This window comes from Leuresthes tenuis, unplaced genomic scaffold (genome assembly GCF_036924035.1).
Source record: "Leuresthes tenuis unplaced genomic scaffold, fLeuTen1.0.hap1 SCAF_2, whole genome shotgun sequence".
Taxonomy (NCBI): Eukaryota; Metazoa; Chordata; class Actinopteri; order Atheriniformes; family Atherinopsidae; genus Leuresthes; species Leuresthes tenuis.
In genome coordinates, this window is record NW_027325356.1 from 40,418,951 (window position 1) to 40,432,511 (window position 13,561).

Consider the following 13,561-nt stretch of genomic DNA (forward strand, 5'->3'; position numbering starts at 1 on the left):
GCTAGGAATCACTAGATAATAAAATGAACAAGTATGAAGCTCTCATGAGGAAAAAGCAGCAATATTGACAATTCAGAATTATGTGTTTTACTGAAATATTTTATACCATACATCAATGCCTTTTTACCTGGCTTTCAGACGATATGGGCAGACCGCGGCATTGGAAGTAAAAAGCAAAGGTGGAGGAATTGCAGTTTTTGTTAATGACTATCCTGGATATGTCACTGGGAAAGACAGAAACTGTGCTCAGACATTTGAACTGTTAACTCTGAGTTTACATCCATATTATCTACCAAATGAGTTAACTTTTTTGTTATGGTAGTGTTTATCTTACCCTGCGCCACTACTTATACTCTCTGCATTGTCATCAGCTTTGTTGTTGCCTTGTTACAAACATAATACTGCAATGCATTCATGGCAATCTCTGGATATTTCTATCTCTGCTACACTTCCAACCTTCTAAGTTTTCTCATTTTTTCAGTTGTTCCTTCAGAGAAAATAAGACAGTGAATACATTCTATGCAAATGTGAGATATGCATACAACTCTTCTGGCCAACCTCCATTAGGAAAACCAGACCACAATCTGGTTATCCTCACCTCCACCTACACACCCACCATACAGCAACCTGCGATCAAATGTGAGGGGCCCAACAATTGCCTGAAAAGAAACAACACGCACTGTCTATGTGTCTGGTTTTTATATTCTGTCCAGACACTAAGTGGTGTAGTTTTACAGAAAATTCATCGCATTCCTGTAAACATCACAATTTTTTTTAGCCCCTTTCTAGCAACCCATCCATCCATCCATTTTCCATACCCACTTAATCCGTCAGTCAGGTCGCGGGGGGACTGCAGCCTATCCCAGCGGTCATCGAGTGAGAGCCGGGTACACCCTGGACAGGTTGCCAGTCCATCACAGGGCCACACAGAGACAAACGAGACACACAACCACACACACACACTCACTCTTAAGGACAATTTTAGAGACACCAATTAACCTAACATGCCTGTTTTTGAATGGTGGGAGGAAGCCAGAGTACCCGGAGAGAACCCATGCATACACGGGGAGAACATACAAACTCCACACAGAAAGGCCCCAGGAGTTGAACCTGGAGCCCTCTTGCTGTGAGGCGACGGTGCTCTTTCTAGCAACATTAGATACAAATGTATTTGCATAGTAGCCAAACAATTAACTGAGAATATCAATAACTATGGTTATACTGAACATCCTACTCATTTGAAAATATCTCAGCAAATTTTATTGACATGGGTCAAGGCCTGAACAAAATCAAACAATTGCGCTAATTCAGGCGTTCACAAAAAGTTATATTACTGTCCACTGTCTTTCAGTGCAAAGATAATGTGTAAATAAGATCACATGACGTCAGTACATAAACTAGGTATAGTCCCGTAAAAGGGCAGTGGGATGTCTATTGCTCCTTGATGGATACCTCAGTGATACTGTGTTTGAAGGGTCGTCAAGGTGACCAAGTATATCACCATCAGAATCTGACAGAATATCAAAAAGCTCAGGAGCAATCTCCTCGAATAAGGAAAATTCCTCCCAATGGAGTGTCCATTTCTGGTGGCTGTAATCATGGAGCCTATAAGCTTTTCACCATGTATGATAACATATGGTGTGGTGAGTTTTTGGCACATGGGCTGACAGTGCAACACCACATCACAACGAGTGAGGGCATGTGGTGTGGCACGACAACGTGCATTTGCATGATTTCACCTTAGCTTTGGCTTCAACATCTCTTGCTCTTACAGTAGAGTTTGAACTATCTCTTGTGATAAAAGTAGGCGAGGGGCTCTGTGCACGACATAAACATAAACCCGACTTACGTTGAAAGAGTAGTTCAGCAGGTGAGATTTCTGTCATGCTGTGAGATGTGGATTGATACTCACATAGAAAAATGTACAGTTGTTATTTCCAGGGAATCCCCCGTGTGTTTGCCACACGTATGGCTTTGCTTAGTGTGCACATGAATCTTTCAGCTGTAGCATTTGCTTGAGGCCAAAGTGGTGTTATATGGTAATGTACTGTGAGAATTGGTCACTGTTCAATGGGGGGCCAAAATTGGTTTTCTCAACAGTAGGAATCTCAAACAAAGAGACAACTTTGTTCATGACAGGGATAACAGTGTTAGCTGAGGTTGATCTCACACTTTCAACCACTGGGTTGCAAAGCAAATACTCCCTGGTTGGAAGTGGTCCAAAGAAATGTACACTCACACTATGCCAAGGTATACCACATGGAGAATACCGTTTATGCCAAACAGATTTGCTTTGCCAAGGGAAGTTTTATGAATGTAAAGCTCCCCTTGATGCCCATCAACTGCTTATTTATTTATTTTTGTTACAATATTTAACATGCAATAGTGCCGAATCAGACCGGGAGACAGGGAAAGAGGAAGAGCAAAGAATAAGAAACAGAACAGAAATAGAAAGAAAAAACAGACAACCAGCTGCTACACTTGTCAAAACAAAACAGAAGACAGTCCACGGCCTCTGAGGGGAATCCAGCCTTAGCGCCACCAGGAGCACCTGAAAGCAGAGAAGCAGAGAAAAAACAAACACACAAACAAACAAAAACAAGCAGTAGCGGCAGCAAGTAGTACAACACAACTGTGGATATGGAAACCACAGGACAACACATCAACTGCGTAGAGAGCATGCTACTGGGCTAATGAATGTGTTTGTGTCTGTGCATGAACATGCGATACACATGGCACATCCCACATGATAACCATGCTTAGTTATGAGTGTATAAGTGTACAGGGCCACAATCCAGAGGACAGCATGTCCCAGACCCAGGCCCAGTCATCACATAAATCAGATAAGGAAAAAAATAGCAATGAATAAATAATAATAATAGAAAAAATAATAGTAAAAAATAAAATAAATAAACACACACCCACACACATTTGCACATCACATGCATCCGCTCATGTTCCCCTTCCTTCAACTCCGTTTGGGTGTGGCACAGCAGGCACATCCGGGAACCAGCAGAACAACTTCTCCTCCCAGCCCCTCCTGCCCCAGGCAACAACCTGGTAACAGGGGTGTGGGAAGACCCCTCCTTTCGCCCCTCTGGCTCTTCAATATTTTCTAATAGTGAGCAATTAAAATTGAGGGGCAGGCAGTCACAACAGTCGCAGCAGCCCGGGCCTGAGACCCACCATCACCCAGGCCCGCCCAGGCTTCCCCCAACAGGGGAACAGCACTGCCCCACCCCATCGCACACCTCAAGGACCCAGGGGCCCAAGGCAGCTCCCAGACACCAGGGCCCAGGCCCAGCACCACCACCCATGCCAGAGCGGCCCGGCGATCCAGCCCAGAGCCAGCGGCCACCACCCCAGGACCCCTAAGTGACCCCACCCCACGCTGCAAGAAAGCTCCACCAGCAAGCCCCCAAAACTGACAACCAGGCCAGACACCCAGTCCCCCCCAACAATGATCAACCCAGCCCCCACGATCCCGAGAGACCACCAGACGCCCAAAGTCACACAGTCCCCCCCAGCACACCCCTGATGGTCCAGAGCGGCGGGACAGCAACCCACCATCCCTACTATGTGATAAAGCTCATCAGCGGGGATCAGAGAGAATGAAATTCAGCCAATTGATGTTTTGAGGAGGCAGACATTGTTTCTCACAGACCTCAAGCCAGAACTTCTGGACAGGCGCACAAAACCACAAAGCCTGTGCATAATCATCAGGTGTGTTATCTGTGCTATGTGAGCAGATGTTTGAGTGTGTTAGACCCATCCTGAACACCCTTTGTCCTGCATAATAAGTTCTGTGAAGAATGTTTTTTTGTATTGTATGAGCTGCAAATTAGGATTTCTAGTCATTCTGAAGGTGTTCAAAACATATTTGTGGCCAGAAGCTATGATTAGAACTGACGGATAGATCTGCCTCCAAATTTTGAGGATGGTAGAGACATTGTGGCATCTATCTTGGACAATAATTTACATATTTTTGGTTTTGGGGTGCAGATGTTTAAAAATTTTGATACCCTAATGGGGAGTTGTAAGTCTGGTTGGTGGAGGATATATTTCTTTGTTATTATAGACTTCAGTTGTTAATATTCTTGGAATTTATTGCTGCCTATCCCATGTTGTGATATGAGCTCATCAAATAAAATAAATTTTCCATTTTGGATCATACGTTCCAGATGTGTTATTTCTTTGTTCTTCCATAGGGTAAAGTTTAGCATTTTTTTGTTTTGCAGGATGTCAGGGTTGTTCCAGATGAGTTTCGAAAGTGAAGACTTTTTAAGAAATCTTAAGAAATTCCCACCAGGCTGTCAGAGAGGTGCTGATGTTAATGCTTTTGAAACATTTGTGATGTTTTATGTTTGGACTAGTAAGTGGCAGGTTGGAGATTTCCAGATTATCACACAATGTTCAATATTTATCCATGGTTCATCTAGTGGGCTAGGTTTAAACCATTTTGATATATATTGTAACCTATTGGCTAAGGAATAGTATTTAAAATTGGGTAAATCTAATCCACCACTGTCCTTGGTCTTCTGTAGAGTTTTTAAACTAATACATGATGGTTTGTTTTTCCACCAAAATTTTGAGATTCATTAATCTAGTGACTTAAACCAAGTAGCAGATGGTTTTATGGGAATCACTGAAAACAAGTGGTTAACTTTTGGTAGTATCATCATTTTAATGGTTGCAACTCTCCCCATAAATGATATGGGTAATGACTAACAACAAGTGAGATCGTCCTCTACTGTCTTTAATAATTGCATATAATTTAGCTTTGTTAGCTCTGAGAGCCTGGAGGAAATGTTGATAGTAGATGCTAAAGGTTCGATGAAAATAGCAAAAAGTGAGGGGGAAATGGGGAACCTTGTCTTGTACCTCTTTGCATGTTTATGTTTATGTATTTATCAGATGCTTTTATCCAAAGCGAAGAAATGAAGATATAACAAGCTATATAAAAAGTTAACAATAAACTACATAGAAGGAACCCACCAGTCCGACTCTAGAGGTGACAGAGTAGAGATAGGGTGCAGGCATAGAAGGAAGTGCAGAAAGATAAAGTGCAAAGATAGAGTAGGGTAGGTAAGTACAAGGTAAGTGCTTGGATAGGAGATGCTCTCTGAAGAGCTGGGTTTTCAAGAGTTTCTTGAAGATAGACAGGGCAAGATTCTGATGGTGATATACTTGGTCACCTTTAAGACCCTTCAAACACAGTATCACTGAGGTATCCATCAGGGAGCAATAGACATCCCCCTGCCCTTTTACAGGACTATACCTAGTTTATGTACTGACGTCATGTGATAGTATCTTAGTTACACATTATCTTTGCACTGAAAGACAGTGGACAGTAATATAACTTTTTGTGAACGCCTGAATTAGTGCAATTGTTTTGTTCAGGCCTTGACCCATGTCAATAAAATTTGCTGAGCTATTTTCAAATGAGTATGATGTTCAGTATAACCATAGTTATTGATGGACAAGGCAAGCAGTGCTCCATAGGTCATTCCACCATCGTGGGACGACACATGAAAAGAGTTTGGATTGTCTTAGGCGTGGTGTAGGCACTGCAAGACGACAATCCTGGGATGAATGGAGGGACCGAGTCGAGACTAAAGCTTGGAGAAATTTGATTCCGGGAGCTATATAATATCCTTATCCAGTTGATGAAGTATGACCCAAACCCGAATTTGTTTAATGCTGCAAATCAAAATTTACAGTGAATTGGATCAAATGCTTTTTCTGCATGTAAAGAGACGATTGTGGTTTCCAAGTCGTTGATGGTAGAATGGTCTATGAGATTAATTAGCCTGCGTGTTAGTGGATGAGTATCTAGGTAACATCAACTTCTGTGTGGAGACCATCATCAGTTAATGGTGGCGAGGGTACTGTCCCCTATGGTTTCTCTTCTTTCTGTGCACCTACAACTTCTGGTGTAACTAGAAATCCAGTCATCTCTTGGGGTGCTTTCATGGCTCTGCAGTTGTTGGGTGTATTGGTGATGGATAGAAGGCAGAATATGTGGTCGATCACTTCATGGCATGGTGTAGGAACAATCGCTTAATCTTAAATAGAAACAATACAAAATGGATGAGTCTTCTTTTTGAAAAGGTAGATGAGAGAACAAGAAGGTTAGCTTTAAGGAGAAGGGGGATAAAACACGTAGAAGTATAGAAAGAGCCAATGAACTGAAATTGTTTTTTAATAGGGTCAGTTCAGAACAACACTCAGCTTTCTCCTTCCTTGCCACCAGCTACAAAGACCTCACATCCTTCCTGGACCCACAGCTTTCCTGTCACGTGTCCTGTCATTAGCCCTTTTAATCCGGCCCGCCGAAGATTGGTACAGAATTGTCCAAATCAAATCATATCATAATTATGACCGCATTCATTTGACCTTGTCCTGTAACACCTGGCGTTTTACCAGGTGGTGCGTTAGGCGCAGTGATACATTGACTTGATTTTGCGGAGCCCGGGCTACTCTGTTATTCACTCTTCTACGGCTCTGAACACTAAATACTTTTTCACTGAAGTCCAGTCAAAGGCTATTTGTCTTATTTGCCACAAAACCGCTGCGGTTTTAAAGGAATACAACATCAGCCGTCACTTTTCCACCAAGCATGCCAATTACGCTAACAACCAGACAACACAAGAACGGACGGCTACCACTCAGAGGTTGGCAGCTAGTTTGCAGGCTCAGCAAAACACCTGTATCTGACAAAGTGCCATCCAAGAATCAAGCACAAAGGCAAGTTATATACTGGCATTCAAATTAGCAAAGACCAGCAAGCCTTTCTCTGAAGGGGAGTTTCTCAAAGAGTGCATGGTAGAGACAGCAGGTATCTTTTGTCCTGAGAGCAAGAGCAAATTTGAAAAAATTAGCTTGTCAGACAGGACAGTGACCTGCCATGTTGAGCTAATTGACGAAGACTTAGCTGGCAAGCAACACAATAAAGCGGAGTCATTTACATTATATTCCTTGGCACTGGACAAAAAAAGGACACAGCTCAGCTTTTAATTTTTATCAGAGGCATTAATGACAATTTTGAGAATATGGAGAAGTTTTTGGCCATGGAATCCCTAAACGGGACAACGTGAGGAGAGGACTTGTATGACAGCGTCTCAGGGGTCATCAAGAGGCACAAGCTGCTTTGGAGCATGCTCGCTAATGTTACCACAGATGGATCGCCAAATCTGACTGGAAAAGACATTGGGCTGCTCAAAAGAATGCAGGACGGGGTGAATGAGGATAACCATGAGCAGGAGGTAATTTTTCTACACTGCATAATCCACCAGGAAGTGTAAATCCGTACTTCATCTTGACCACGTAGTGAAGCCAGTTGTGAAGGTCGTTAACTATATTCGAGCAAGGGAACTTCAGCATCGTCAGTTTATTAAGTTTCTTGAAGAAACTGACGCTGATCACCAGGACTTGCTTTAACACTCTAATGTCCGCTGGTTAAGTTTGGGAAAGTATGTCAATGAGTATGGGAGCTCAAGCAGGAGATTATCTCATTTTTGGAGCTACTGGAGAAAGCTGACGATTTTCCTGAGTTGAGTGACACAGACTGGCTTTGTGATATAGCTTTTGCTGTGGACATACTGACACACATGAATGAGCTGAACGTGAAGCTACAATGGAAAGACCATGTTGTGCATGAAATGTACACCAACATGAGAGCCTTCAAAACCAAGCACGCTCTTTTCTCAAAGCAAATATCAAACAAGTCATTTGCTCATTTCCCCACACTGGCTACACTGAAAGAGGCCTCTCGACATGTGAAAAAATATAGGAAATCACTGGACAACCTACATGGAGAATTCAGCTGTCGGTTCTCTGATTTTGGAAAAATTGACAAGTCACTTCAGCTGGTGTCTTGTCCCTTCACACAAGATCCTGAAACGGCGCCACAGGAGTTGCAGTTGGAAATGATTGATCTCCAATGCGACACTGTCTTAAAGGAGAAGTTCAACTCTCTTAAACTGGATGACTCCCTGCTTCATTAAGCTCAGCCAAATTTCCAAACATCCAGAAGATGGCACAGAGGATGCTGGTGTTGTTTGGGTCTACGTATGTGTGAACAGACTTTTAGTGTGATGAATGCCAACAAAGCACCCCACAGATCACAGCTGAGTGATGAACACCTCAGATCTGTTCTGAGAATTGCCACAACAAAACTAACACCAGACTTTGATGCACTGGCAAAAAAGGGGGAACAACAACACTGTTGTTCACTAAAAGTGAACGTAAGTATTAACACTGTAATAATGCATTTTATATGTTTATGTTTGATATATATCCATCTGGCGCAGACCCGGCCTGTCTGTCAAATTTTAAAAGTCAATGTGGCACCTGAGCAAAAAAGTTTGCCCAACCCTGGTCTACAGTGTTATTCTGCATCTCAGCCAGAACGGCTGTGAAATTCTTTAGACTTTAGTTGTTTTAGATGGTGAACATTTGTTCTTTTGTGGCCCCCTGTCAGAAAGTCTGTTAAGCTTCACCATGAAAATGCCTCCCTGATTCTTCAAAATAGGAGTTCTGTAACCTATTGCAGATAAAACACTAACTATTTCACACATGCCCTTCATTAATAAATTGAAAATCTCTTAAGGACATATATAGGTTTGTTTGCTACATAAACCATATCACTTCACTTATCCTGCAAACAGAGCCCCTAAATATGTGATGTAATTCCAATGTAATTCCGAATCAATTGCATCAAAAGGTTTTAAAAAAATCTAAAAACTAACCAAAACTAGGAAGAGAAAAAAACTCTGCGCTGCCGTGTGTGTGTGCCAATGTGTGTGTGTGTGGAGGATAACGTGTAGATATAAAGGGTCTAATGAATGAACACGATGAAAGACAGTGATTGCACATTGAGAGTCACAGTGCCTCTGCCATGTTTCCCATCTTCAATGTTAGTGGGAGGAGGATCAGTGCATTCAGTAGTCGTGACTGGCAGCATTAATGAGACTGCATAAGCTTCATACATCAGTGACTGCTTGTGTGAAGAATGAAAAGGGCCCAAATGCAGAGAGAGGCAAAGAAAAGCAAAACCTCTATTGGGCTTCATTGTGCTGTCATGCAATATCTGTTTCAACTTCACAGCCTCCTCTCACTGAGATCTCTTTTCATGGGGCTGTAGTGGTGTGCTGCTGCTTTCAGATTGAGGTACAACGACTCGCTCCAACTAAACTCAAGTTGTCACCTTGAAGAAAGCACTGATGTTTCTCATCTGAGATGCTTGGATAGCTTTATGTTTCTGCAGTTGAACTTGAATGCACAATTTCAGAATGTACAACTAAGCAGACTCTTATTGAACACACTCTGTTGTTTCAAAACTATGTGAGCAGTATTGCTCATTACGTTTGTTAACTTGTGCAGCGTTCTTTTTTTTATTATCAACTCTAGAGCAGCCCCCATCACAGTCTCCACAGTCCCCAGTCGTCTTTAACAATTTATTCAGTTTTTTTGAGTTACTCATTCTAATGCTGCTTGCCCCAGTAGATGGCTGCAAAGCAGGTTGCACTCTTCACCATAGACTTGTAAAAGATATGCAACATCTTGGTGCAGACGCTGAAATACTTAAGCTTCCTCATTAAGTACAGTCTGTTGTGTCCCTTTTTGTGGACAAACTCAGTGTAGCACTGAGGTATCTGTAGTCCTCAACCAACTCTACCTCTTCTTCTAGTATGGAGAGTGTTTGGCTTACTCCCAGTCCTCCTAAAATCCACAATCATCCCTTATATATATTTTTTTATGTTCAAGATAAGGTGGTCGTTCCCATACCATGTGACAAAGTGATTGACCAGTTCCCTGTACTTGGCCTCTTGTCCATCACTGATACACCCAACAACAGCAGAGTCATTGAGTATTTCTGGAGATGAAATGACTCTGAGGTGTACAGAGTGAAAAAAAAATGGTGAGACAGTCCCCTGTGGTGTTCCTGTCCTGCTGACCCCCTTCTCAGAAACACAATTTTCAGTGTCACAAACTGTGCTCTGTTTGTGACAGAGTCAATAGTCCAGGTGTTTTTAGAGGAATCCTCCTGTATTTTATGCAGCTTCTTATATAACAGTACACGCTGAACAGTATCAAAACCACTGGAGAAATCAAAGAATATGATCCTCAGTGATGCAGGTAGATGATGGCGCCTTCAACAATAATTCTAGGACAATAAGCAAGCTTTAGTGGGTCCTGATAGGTGTAGCGAACTCAAGTGTGGAAAGAGGTGTGAAAAGAAACTTAAGACTTTAAATGACTGCAACATTCTTTTGTGGGGATGGTCAGTGTGGAAATACCAGATGGGGGATTTCTACATCAAAGAAAATAAATTTACAACAACCTTTGCCCATGTCAGAAAAGTTTGCTTATTATCATTATATAAAAGTCACAGCCAGAGAGGCTATTTTATATATCAAAACTCCACAAGGAGAAGTGGGGAGACAAAGAGAGCTGTGTTTTAAGAAGGAATGTTGTCTCCCCACTGATCGTTATCTTTATAGCTCCCCAAATAAGGAGATGCCTCCAAACTCAGGAGATATGCCAGACCTGGGCACATAGAGGATTGTATGTATGTGTGTGTGTGTCACCAAATAAAAGAGCAAGGGAGGCAACCACTCATTGGAGAACTCTTGTGAATCTGCAGAGAGAAGGTTTGTGTGTTGTTCTCCCCTTGCAAGTAAAATACTGAGGCCTCTGAGGGATTTCTTGGTTTCATACCGTTGTCTGTGACTTAATTTTTCTAACAGCCCACAAAAGCTTTTTGAGGGAGTTTTCTCAGCCCCTCTTTCCACAGACCTGTGCCATAAATTTAGGTAAATGCATTAATAGCTTAGTGCTAACTAAGCTGAAAAAACAACGGACCCTCTCATGAGAGTATTGGGGAAAACCAGAACAGGACCCTTCCGACCCTATATGGGTCAAAGTAAACAATGGTGACAGTTTGCCCTGACTCTGACTCAAGCCAGAGACAGTCGCAGCATGGACCTCTCAAAACGATCTCACCCAGAATCACCTTTTAGCTGAATCTTGAAACTGTATTAAATGTGCTTTATATCATTGTACAAGTTCTTTCATGTTCTCAGTGATATCACAAGCTGCATTTTAATACCTTTTTCATGATCGTATGTAGAAGGATACGAAAGAAGTAATTATTTTGGAAAATGACTAATCAGCTTATGGAGCCACATTGCCCCAGAGTGGCTCGTAGTACTGAATAGTTAAACCCAAAACTAAGTCAACAACTTGCATATGACATTTATATGAAATAATGCAACTGTTAACCAATGCTTCAGCTGTTTCTTATTGTATTCTGTGTTTAACACAGGAAAATAACATTGGTTGGTTCGTTATTCATACATCATAATTTTACATAGGTGTTCACTTGCCTTCTGAGGTGAGCCAACAGTCTCTGGGATGTGGCATGTTAGGGCAACCAGTTAGCAGTCAAGGCAGGATGTCTCCCTGTCATTGCCTCAGAACTTTCTCCTAACTCAGGCTAAGGTTGAAGAGGTGATGCAGGATCCAACATAACTGCTCCAAACAGGACTCAGGACCCTGCTAACACCATCTAGAACTGTAGAATTTTTCCAGATCTTTCTCTCATGATCCTTCTGCACCTTATTGCTGGAGGAAGAGAGGAAGACAGAGGAGGTATCTTATGTGGGGGTAGATGTTGGTGAGGCTGTGTAAAGATAAGTGACTGAGGTGCAGGGTGAAATTATAGGGGTGTGACAGGGAGGATGTGGGTACAGGTAAGGTTTAAAGTCTGTGTAACTTGAGGCAGATGAACCGCACGAGTGTTGTTCTGATATTAACCGATTAAAATACAACTTCAGCTCATTGGGTCTCTCCAGACTTCAATAAGTCTGATTCCTTTTTCATCTTAAAGTCTGCGATCTTTTTCATCCCGGACCACACATCTCACGCATTGTTCAGCTGGAATTACTTTCTATCTTTTTTCTGTCCACCTCTTACTGTCTATTGTTTTTATTTTTAAGCTGTTTTTGAACAGTCCTCAATAACTCCCAGACTCACTCCCCAAAGACTTGCTCCTTCATGTTCAGCAGCTTTTTCAGGTCACTAGTAATCCAGGGTTTATTATTGGGGAAACACCTCACTGTCCTTGTGGAGCTAATACTCTCCACATAGAAGGGATTGTAGTCTGTCATTGATATCATCTCCATGTGGCTCACTGGGTGCATTCTAGTCTGTGGCCTCAAAGCATCCCCACAGTTAATTTTCAGCCTCTCTTTTTCAGTTTGTATGGTGACAGGTTGTTGCTGAACAATGTGTGTGTGTATTCTTGGAGGTCAGGAGCACCAGTTTGTGGCGACAATGATTATCCTGATGGGGGATGCTCAGAGGATCTGTAGGCATCTTTTAAATTTGAATAGAATAATATAGAACATGAACAGTTTCTTTAAAATGCATTCAGACCCCTTCATTTTGCTTAGATTTTTCATTATCATGCTATAAATTTAATCTAGAATAAAAATATTTACACAGCTCAAAAAATAAAAGGAACACCTAAACAATACAATGTAACTTAAGTCGATCACACTTCTGTGAAATCAGCCTGTATAGTTAGGAAGCAACACTGATTGTGACTCAATTTCACCTGCTGTTGTGCAAATGGAACAGACAACAGTGGCAATGAGAGGCAATTAGCAAGACAACCCTATAAAGGAGTGATTCTGCAGGTGGTGACCACAGACCATTTCTCTGTTGTCATCCTTTCTGGCTGATGCTTTGGCCACCTTTGAATTTTGTCAGTGCTCTTACCCCGAGAGGTAGCCTGAGGCGGTGTCTACAACCTACAGAAGTTGCTCAGGTAGTGCAGCTCATCCAGGATGACACATCAGTGCGAGCTGTGGCAAGAAGGTTTGCTGTGTCTCTCAGCACAGTGTCCAACATCCTCTACCATGACTGGTTTGGCGGTGGGTCAGTAATAGTATGGGGAGGCATTTCTTCGAGTGATCCCCATCATCGAGTCCATCCTCACCTCCTCCATCACCGTCTGGTACGCTGCTGCCACGGACAGGGACAAGGCCAGACTGCAGCGTATCATTCACTCTCCTGAGAAGGTGATTGGCTCCAACGTCCCAAGTCTCCAGGATCTGTACTCCTCCAGGACCCTGAGGCATGCAGGCAAGATTGCAGCTGACCCCCTCCCACACAAACTCTTCGGCCCACTCCTCTCTGGCAAGAGGCTGCGGGCATCAAGACCAACTTACTGGCATTAGGTACCAGGATGAGATCCTCAGACCCATTGTGAGACCGTATGCTGGTGCAGTGGGCCCTGGGTTCCTTCCGATGCATGACAATGCTAGGCCTCATGTGGCTGAAGTGTGTCAGCAGTTCCTGCATGATGAAGGCATTGATGCTATGGACTGGCCTGTTCAGTCCCCAGACCTGAATCCAATCGAGCACATCTGGGACATCATGTCTTGTTCCATCCACCAACACCACAGACTGTCCAGGAGTTGACTGATACTTTTATACTCCAGGTGTGGGAGGAGATCCCTCAGGAGAGCATCCGCCTCCTCATCAGGAGCAT

General features: G+C 42.7%; 1 pseudogene; it reads left to right on the forward strand.

Moving 5' to 3' along the window:
* The first annotated feature begins 7,157 nt into the window (after positions 1-7,157).
* On the forward strand, positions 7,158-8,006 carry LOC140302506 (general transcription factor II-I repeat domain-containing protein 2B-like; annotated as a pseudogene).
* The last annotated feature ends 5,555 nt before the right edge of the window (positions 8,007-13,561 follow it).